The 10192-nt window shown below is 48.9% G+C and overlaps 1 long non-coding RNA gene across 1 annotated transcript; it reads left to right on the forward strand.

Moving 5' to 3' along the window:
* Positions 1-543: 543 nt before the first annotated feature.
* LOC145518683 (uncharacterized) lies at positions 544-6358 on the forward strand. The gene is made up of 4 exons (XR_014063145.1): positions 544-655; positions 3309-3467; positions 4170-4295; positions 5130-6358. It is a non-coding gene; the product is annotated as an uncharacterized LOC145518683 (long non-coding RNA).
* Positions 6359-10192: the final 3834 nt, after the last annotated feature.

A 10192-nucleotide genomic window follows, 5' to 3' on the forward strand; every position in this document is an offset into this window, starting at 1 on the left:
CTCAAGGGAGTTTTGTTTTGTTTTTTTCAAATGAGTTGGATATCAAGGTAAAGAAGCAGAATTTGAAGTGAGTTTTAACGTGATCAAGAAGCACTGTGAATGTTAAGTCCATCATCCCTGTGGGTTCTTTCGGTCTCAAGGGCCTCCTTCTGTCTTCTTTACTTAAACCTACTTCCTATTTCATCTCTGCTGAAACTAGCCTCCAGTCCACTTCCCCAGTCTGCTCCCTTCTTCCATGAAGCCTCAGTTTCTAGAGCGTGGTCCAGTCCTTCTCCCTAAACCCACACTAATGGATTCTCTCCCCTATACAAGGTTCATCACTATCCTTCTCCTTGCCTAGTTGCACCTGTGCACAAGAACCGCTAGGTACCTTTTTATAGTCGAGATTCCAGCCCGCCCCCAGCCGCCTATGCTCCCCAGGTTCCCCATGACCTCCATGTTTCCTTCGCTCCGCGTCCACACCCCTCACGCCCTGCGTTCCCATGTCCACGCCCCCCACGTTTCCTCACTCTGCGTCCCCGCGTCCATGCCCTCCAGGCCCTTGCGTCCCCACGTCCACGCAGCTCTGCTCAGTCGTCCGCAGCCTCTTTCCCGTCAGTCCTTGGACTTTGCTGAGGCGTTTTTAAAGATTGTCGTACCCTCTTGTCCTCTCGCTGTGAGTAACCCCTCTCCGTGCTTCACCTCAGTTTGTTTTGTGTCGAACAGTACCAACTTTGTGACGAATTTGGTGATGAATTTGGAAGCGGTCCGGGAAGGAGGGAGTACAGGGGACCTCGGCCCAAGGACTTGGCCCCTCACGGGGACCGGGAGGACATGGGAACGCAGCCTGAGCCTCGGGTCCTTCTGCTCCAGAGGCGCCCCCCAGGTCCCCACCAGACACCCTCACCTCCTGTGTTCAGTTTCGTTTTGTGGCAGAAAAGTGGTTTGGGGGTTCGGGTAGAAGGACGTTTTCTGGGTATGTAGCCTTGTTAAGAGACCCTCCTCAGATGGTCCTGACTGGACGTAGCTGGAGGCTAGTTGGAGGGGTCTGGAGACAATTAGGGCAAGTCTGGCAGCTGAGAGGCTTCGTGGGTGGCTCAGTGGTAAAGAACCCGTCTGCCAATGCAGGAGAGTCAAGAGACGCAGGTTCGATCCCTGGGTCCGGAAGATCCCCTGGAGAAGGACATGGCAACCCACTCCAGTATCCTTGCCTGAAGAATCCTATGGACAGAGGAACCTGGCGGGCTACAGTCTATGGGGTCGTGAAGAGCCGAAAAAGACTGAGCGCGCACACGGCGCCCCCTGTGGCTGGAGACCCGGGTGCTGGTGTTTACGTCGGTCTATATGACTGTCTTAACTGTTGAGAACTGACTGCTGGGTTATTGGTGATAAAAGAATGGCCCCAGATCTTTGTTCTATTCAAGAAACAGTTATCCAAAATGGTAATAAACTGAATATGCCACTCAACTCTGAAAGAGTTAAAGCTTAGGCAGGCAGTCCAAGGCCCTTTAAGGAGGAGGTGAACATTCTCGCTCATGCCTTACTTAAGCCTTGTGCAACAGTGTCTCTTGCAGGAGAACCGGCCTTTCTTTATGAGCTAATGATCACACAGCACAATCTCTTACTCATGGAAATGCTTTCTTAGGCTCTATATTAGTAATTATAATAGTAACAAATCTTGCCTGGGAACCTGTTTCTCAAGAGTTGTACCCATGATTACACATCATAAGTATATCTCACCCAGAGACATTGCCCGGAACCAGTTCTTCCTGGCTAATGTTGTGCCAAAGTTATCTCAGGATGTATACCTTGGAAAAGGGTCTGGTGAAACTCTTACAATCCTGAGGTATTCTTTTTATCTTCGCAGCAGCCGGTTGAGAAGTATATAATGCGCTGCTTAACTAGTGAGGGTGGGTGCTCTTCGACTCCCTTTTGATGTCTATGTCAGAAACTTTTTCTGTTACTTTCACTTTAAATAAAAATCTGAACAAAGCTCTGAGTGACTGAAATGCATCTTTGGTCCTGGAGTTAAATCTTCTTCTTCGAAGACGACAAATCCAGCAGCACTGAACACCTTAAGTTATCAACTCTGAGAAAATTATACAAATTAAGAAAATACACTTCAGTCTGCATGAGGTTGTGTAGAGTACAGAAGTGTGTGGATGAAGCAGCTGATGTGGAGAACTTCTTTAATTAATCTTTGTATTTGTGGATAATTGTTGAAATTGGACAGTTGAAATAATACAGAGATTCTGTATGCCCTTTACCCAATTTTCCTCATAATAACACCCATGTAAAACTGTAATTAAACATAGTAACTAGCATGTTGACCCTGATACAGTCACATGCTAAGCCGCTTCAGTCGTGTCTGACCCTGCAACCCTGTGGACTGCAGCCCGCCAGGCTCCTCTGTCCATGGGATTCTCCAGGTAAGGATATTGAAATGGGTTGCCTTGCACTTCTCCAGCGGATCTTCCCGGCACAGGGATGAACCTGTGTCTCTTATGTCTCCTGCATTGGCAGGCAGTTTCTTTACCACTAGCGCCACCATGCAGTCACACAGAACATTTCAGTGCCTACAAAGACCTTGTTCCTTGCCTGCCTTTTAACAGCTATACCTGCTTTCCTCTTGTCCCTCCTGCTACCTCATTCATCCTTATCTTAATTACATCCTTATCTGTAATTTCCTCACTTCACAGATGTTGTTTAACTGCAAATCATACAGTGTGTAACCTTTGGCTTTTTCCACTCAGAATAATTCTTTGGAGACTCATACAGATTGAGGGCTTCAATGGTCTTTTCGTTTTCATTGCCAAGTACTGTATCATTGTATGGATGTATTACAGTTTATTTACCTGATGAATGGCATCTGCATTGTTTTCTGTTTTGTGTTATAATAAGTAAAACTTCTGTAAGAAAAGCAAGATCTGGCTATTGGAGACTAAGCTTCTTGGTGCACAGCAAGGACCCTTACATTTCATTGCTGTGACCCTTGGAAGCAAAGCTGCTTCAGAATGGGAGATGCTAATTGCAAGGTTCCACCTTGTGATTCCCTTTACGCTGTGTTTTCCGAAGTTGGGTAACCTTGACTTATAAATCCACGCACAAGGAAGAGGTGGTTTTCTTTCTGCCTGTTGTCCTATGCCTCCCCCTGACACACACCCACCCACACACACCCACACACCTACCCACCCACCCCCCTCACCCATTCCCTGGCCACAACATCCTTTAGACTCCAGAGGAAAACAGCCTGGAAATGGATTCTTAAGTTACAATACAGCTTTTCAAGATTTACATTGTAACCAGGAAGGTGAAATGCTTTTTTACAGTCTCCTCTGCCATAGAATAAACCTATGCCAAGAAGATATAAAGTTCCACAGGGAAGGAAAGAAACCTGTTTTGCTTGGTCCTAATGAAAAGGAGGATGACTTGCTGTCAATCAAACCTACCTGGGCACCTGATTGGGCCAGAAAGCTACCCAGACTCAGGTGGGGTAACATCTGTTAAAGCAAGTTCCCCTTGGGGGTGTGAATGTGAGGTGGGTGGGATGGATCTGGGTCCACTCTTCTGCAACTTTGAATTTATTTGAAAGAATAATATGCCAACTTACAGAGATGACCCCAAGGGGATAGAAAATATTTTTTCAATCTTTTTTTTTTCCCCTCTTGCCATCTGCAGCCTGACCTGTGCAGATGTTCAAAGTGTATTAAATACCCTTCACACTTCAGAAGAATGTAGAATATTGCAGGATAAAGCTCAGAAGGAGGCAGATGGGCTTCATACAGAAACCCTAGTGATCCAGCTCAGGCTGCAGCAAGTGTAGCTGTATGAACAGCAGATCCCAGTTGGGATGTGAGTGCTGGGGACAGGATGAAAAATGAACATTATAGAGATTGCATTCCTGTAGGACTGTGAAGAGGGGGCCAAAACAACGAAGCCTTAATAAAGTACAGAAGGTAAAACAGAAACTGACTGAGAAGCCTTCAGAATTTCTAGGCAGGATCTGTAAAGCCTACTGGCAGTACAGATACAGACCATGAGGACCCAGAGAATTTAAAATGGTCCCTGTGATTCTCATTAGTCAGAGCAACTCTGACAAACAGAAGAAGCTGCGAAAGATGGGAAGGGATTTAAGGATGCCAGTGTCTCAACTTGTTGGAATGGCCTTAAGTTTGTAATGACCCTTGCAGGAACCAGTTTCAGGAGAAAAAGAAGCAATGGAGAGTGAAACAGGCCTGAATGAAACAGGCTGGCAGCTGCCTGAACCCAGGGAAGAGTGGACCAAATTGAGGCCCACATGAGGAACTCAGCAAAAGGTAGGAGGCCTCAAACCTCCACTCGAATGGGGCACCTGATAGTGGGACCACACCAGTGTGCATACTGCAGGCAGGAGGGACCCTGAAATAGTGTCCCATGCTGAGACTCTTAAGGAAGGTAAGCAGGTGGCATATCCAGTGCTCAGGTAACTGACAATGACAGTGACCAAGGGTGATGCTGCCAAGTCATCACTGCCTCCCACGTGGAGCCCTGGAGGGACTTGACAGAGGGAAATCACTACAATGTTGGGAGTCCGGGAACTTGATTTTAAGTACTTGGCTTTCTAAACTTTCTTTTGAGACTGTTAGTAGCAAGGGGTGTTAGAGAAACCTAGAGAAAAGCTTTTCTCCAGCAGGGGAAGAACCCTTGATGGCTTTCTGTCTATTCCTGATGGTCTCACTCCCACTCTGGGGTGAGATTGACTGAACTAAGTGCCACGGTAGCCTCCACACCCAGATGCTGGATGGATGTTAAAGCACCACCAGAGCAGACCTGCAAGTTTCAGGCTCTACTGTGGCAGTTCTGGGAGAGAAACCCCAGAGGGCAAGTCTGGGGGATGAGTGGATGGGGGTGCTAGGAAGAGGGGAAATGGCCACCGCAATATGGGTCAGGCTCTGCAGGGAGCAGGCATCCAGGCTTTATGCAGCATCCGTAAAAAGGAGGAAGCAAAGCTTGGGGTGGACTCCTAACAGCCTTCCTCCAGTATGACCCAGTATGCTCCTGCTGGTTACTTTGTGATTGGCTGGTCCACAGCTGAGTTATAAAGAGCACTTAATAGGTTGTAGGAATGCATTGCTGTCTCTAACCCATACACTGCTCATGACTTTGTCCAGGGACTTTTTGGACCATTTTGGACTTGAAGGAGGCCTTTTCTGCACACCCTTGAGTTTTGAATCCCAAGTCTGCTTTCGAGTGGGAAGATGGAGATAGAGGAGTTAGTATTGTTGGACAGCGCTTCCTCGGGGACTTACAAGTTTACAATACTTGGAGAAGTCCTGGCCAGATTTAGAGGACCTTGAACTAAACAGAGGAGGCCCTGCTCCAGAATGCAGATGATATTCTGATCACCAGTGAGAAAGAGGACACCTGAGACCAGGATATGTGTTTGACTTCAAACTTCTTGGCTGAATCAGGCTGTAAGGTGTCCAGAAAGAAGGCAGATTCTCAGTCCTCTGTTAAATATTTGGGGTTTTCAACTCAAGGACAGAGAGCTGCCCACTGATAGGGGCGGGGAAGCTCTAGCCAGGATTGCAGTTGCCACCAGAAGACACTGTGGGGGTCCTGGGAGTGACCAGGCTCTGCCACATCTAGACCCCCAATTTTAGACTCACAGGAAAACCCTTCCAGTGATGCTTTCGAAGGAGGAGACAGGGTTCCACTAGGCTGGAATCTCGGAAGATGAACATCCAGAAGACTGGCTCCATCCTTGCTGGTCAGGCCCTCAGGAGAACTGCAATGGGAAATGGAAACCATGCATGGGGAAACCATGCCCCATGATTCCTGGGAGGTAAACCTGAGATTTGTTCTCCAGTCTTCTTTGGAACCTTGACCAAAGTTGTCCAAACCTGGCTGGTTCCAGTGCCACACCCGACACTGGCTGCTCCCAGGGGCAGAGCAACCCTGACAGATCTCAAGTTGCTTTTCAGAAGCTGCAAGGAAAAAAAAAACTGCAAGAAAGAAACCCAGGGTGAGTGGGTTTGCTGCAGTGGTGGCTTTGTTCAAGTCAGACCCTTTGGAAGGCAACATAATGACTTGCTAAGTTATGAGGAGAATGTGTTCTTTTGGGAGTCCTTTTTTTCTAACCTCCCAGGCTTGGAAGGACTTCTCATGCTTTGGTAGAAGTAGGTAATGATGAGGATTTCTGCTACTTTGGTAGAAGAGGGTAATCTCTCTGGCGATGGCCCTATCTTCCAAAACCTGTTTCTGTACCAGATCATGCTGAGCCCTTGGTTACGCTGGTCAACTTTCTGACCACAGCTAACTTCACTGACTTCAGATGTAACCTCTCAATTGGACTAATCACCTATCCCCTCCTTTCCCTGGATAAAACTTCTAAAAATCCTGAATGTTAGCTATGGATGACATTCTGTGTGCCCATTGAGGGTACATCTTTGCAGTTTCAGTTACCAGCCTTGGGCCTGTGGCTGCCTTGACAGCTGGTGCACAGGAAGTATTTGTTTGTTGGGGTCAGTGTTAATGTGAAACCAGAAATAAGAAAATAGACGAGTGCTGAGCAGTTTGACTCTTCAAGCCCTTGTTGGGTCTACTCCCCTTATCAGCAGAAAGTAGCCAAAGCTGTCCTCATCCCTCTCCCCCAGATTGAGGCACGATCACAAGATATGGGGGGCGCTGAGCCCAGAACTTGTGGGCTAAACCCATTCTTCCTGCCATCCCTAATCAAGGTTGTGAAGGTTTGCATGTCCTTCAAGCAGTTCAGAGCCTAATCAATAAGCTGTTTATCTAAGTTGTCCTCTAGGAACTTGGAGGCAGCTCTGTTGAGTTTGGGCTGAGCTGGTTGAGGTGGGACAGGATCACCAATGCCTCACCTGGATCTGCCTGTGCGCTGGTGACCTTGTGAACATGCAGAGGCCTGGAGCCTAGTCACGCATGTGCACAAGGATGGTTAGGCACCTTTTTAATCACGGGGCCCACATGGCCCTGTTCACTGTCCCATCAGTACCCCAGCCCCATGATTCCTGGGAGGTAAACCTGAGATTTGTTCTCCAGTCTTCTTGCTTGGCTGCCCCATGAATAAGCTCTCTTTGCTGGCGACCTTGGCATCTTAGTGTCTTGGCTGGCTGCACACCAGGCAGAATGAACCTGGTCCACTAAGAGTGACAGTACTTCACTTGTGACATGTTATCTAGGAGGGCACCTGCATACTCCATCCCCCGAAAGCCACTTATGGGCAACCCAGTACAGTTGGGCTCAGCATTCTCAGACACCAAGCCTTGCCAGTCGGTCCTGAAGACCGTGTTAACTCATTATCAGAGTGGCTAGTCTTCCAGTGTTCAGAACTTGGAGGCAGGTCTGTCTTACCTCCTGGCTGGAGCACTTCCTGAGTGGGTTTGGAAGGTCAGGGAAGCCCAGGGCAGCAGGAAATCTGTGTGACCAGGATCCAGGGGATGTGGACTGGCGTCAGTAGTGCTTTTCCAGACCCAGCTATCTAGAAATGGTGGGCTCTGATCTTGAAGGACAAGGGCCAAGTTCCCCAACCGCTGTAGGAAATGCCATCATTTGAGGGGCCAAGGGTGAGGGTGGTCCTGCACTGAGGATGGATGCTCCTCAGGGGACACTGGATCAGTGAAGAAAAGTCTCTCCTGGGCAGCTGCTGCCCATGCAGGGGGATCCCCATGGATGTAGGCACCCTCTGCTCTATGCTCTGCAGATGCTGTGTTTCTTACTAATCAAAGGTTCGTGGCAAGCCTGCACTGAGCAAATATGGTGCCAGTTTTCCAATAGCATTTGCTCACTTTGTCATATTTTAGTTACTCTTGGAGTATTTCAGACTTTCATTATTTGATTTGTGATCAGTGATCTTACTGTTCTGACTTGAAAAGCCCAGATGCTGGTTAGCAGTTTTTAGTAGTGAGGTGTTACAGTTTGTGCACTGTTCAGACATAGGCTTACACACATAACACTGAAATGTAGTGTCATCAAGCTTTATATGCACTGGACACCAACCAGTTCACATGACTCACATTGTGTGATCAAGTCCTGGTGATAGATATGGACCCGAGTTCTCTCTCAGGTCTGCCTGTCACTTGCTTCAGAAGGAACCTGTGGAGTTCTACGAGCAGAACTGGGGGTTCAGGAATGCTGTGAGCCCCCTTGCACTGTAGAGAAGGGACAGTCTGCACCAGTGTGACAGTGACAAGTGGGCTGGAGCAGAGGAGGGTCACAGTCTGTAGCACCAGACTCTAGTCGGGCTCCTCTGAGTGGCTCCCAGTGAGGCCCTGACTCCTCAGGCTTCGGAGTCTTATCTTTTCATCTCCAATTTTAGCAAGATTCCTATTGGGTCAGATTAGCCAGAGCTCCCCAGGCTCAACCTCGGACCAGATTGCTCATCCCCTGCCCCCCGATAATGAAGTCTGATCCCCTCCCTGCCCTCAGCATGAATCCTGTATGTCGGTTTAGTGGGGTTATTCTGCTACAGTCTGAGTGTATATTCCCCCAAAACTCAGATTGAATCCAAATGCCCAGGGTGGTGGTGTTGACCTTTGGGGGTGATAAGGTCATGAAGGTAGAGCCCCCCATGAATGGGATCAGAGTGCTCCCAGCCCTTCCACCACTTGAGGACATGGAGAGAAGGCACCATGTGTGAACTGGCAAGGGACCTCACCAGACATTGAATCTGTGGCACATTGATCCTGGACATTTGTCCTCCAGGTTCTGAGGACTCAGCTCATCGTCCTGTTGTTACACGGTCTTGACAGACACCCCCACCCCTGCTATTTCCTCTCACCAACTTCCTGTTGGTGGCCCTGCTCCTGGCTGTCACCCCCAGAGTGGGAGGTAAGCTTGACCTCACCCCCATGTCAGAGTCCACGACAGGAATGAATCCCTCTTACCTGTCCTGACAAGCATCAGGACAAGTGTGAACACAAGCGTGGACAATGAGGGGACCCAAGGATGGAGGGCCGGCCACTGTGCATCCTGTCAGGCAGCATCCTCACACATCTGCTATCAGACCAGCTGCCTCCTGACTTCCAGAGGAGAGCGTGGGGCTGAGATTTGCTGGGCTGTGTTCATGCTTGTCTCGGTTTTCATTTGTAGTAACCATTAAAATAGAATAAGCCCATTACATATTGACATAACATTTCCTGTCTTACGAGAACTGCTTTCCAAACCCAATCGTTCACTGATGCATTCCTCTGCTTCAATCTGTTGATGTCTTCTACTGGATTACTTTCGGTTATATTCTTCACCTCTGGTGGGTTTTTAGTATTTTTTGTTTAAAACTTCTTTCTTCTTACTCAGTTAATCCATTTTTCTCCTTAGTTCTTCATTCAGCTTTATGATCATCATCCTCAAGTAGATTCCCTGTCTTCACATCATTTCTAAGAAGAAGAACTTGTTCCTTCATTTGGAACATATTCCTCTGTCTCCTCTTGTTGCCTAAATTGCTGCAGTTTGTGTATGTGATGTTTGGTTCAGTTTCCCAAAATTGGACAAGTGGCCCCTGTAGGAGACGTGTCCCAGAAGCACACTCCCCTCTTGTGACCAGAACTGTATGCTCTAGGGTTCCCCGTGAAGGCTGCATAGGTCCTGTGCATAGTATTCACAGGCTGAATACTATGGGTGGTCTGGTAGATGTGGCTGCCGCCCCCCGAGCCCCACATCCATTTGCTTGCCAGGCCCTGCCTTGCACAGAGGCTGCTAGATTCTGGTTGGAGGGGGAGGTCCTGAGAGGGTGATTGCAGAATCACAGGGATCCCCTGGGGCTATTGCTGGCTTACAGGTGGGGTGAGTCAGTGTCCAGGTAATCCCAGGGCTGTTGCCCACCCACCAGGTGGTGACCCCAGGTCCTGGAGCTAGTGCTGGCCCACTGGCAGGAAGAGCCAGTCCTGGGGGCTGTCTGAGGGCTCATGGATTCAGTGGCTGGTTCCAGACTGCTGACGGGTGGAGTCCAGGCATTCTGAAGCTTGTGTTGGCCTGCTGGTGAGTGGGCTGGGTCCTGTCATAGTCAGCCGTAGTTGTCCTGGGGCTAGTGTCTACCCACTGCTAGGTGAGGATGGCTTTAAGGCTAGAACAGGCTTGCTGGTGGGCAGGGCTAGGTCTGGGGTCTCTGGCTACAGGGCTCTGAGTGTCCATGGTCTAGGGCCTGTGCACTGCATGTGTGTGGGGCCAGGTCCTGGGCCTTGTGGTGGGTAGGGCCATGTCCAGGAGTCATGTC

Source organism: Giraffa tippelskirchi, chromosome 1, assembly GCF_054371585.1.
Source record: "Giraffa tippelskirchi isolate mGirTip1 chromosome 1, T2T-mGirTip1v1.2.pri, whole genome shotgun sequence".
Classification (NCBI taxonomy): Eukaryota; Metazoa; Chordata; class Mammalia; order Artiodactyla; family Giraffidae; genus Giraffa; species Giraffa tippelskirchi.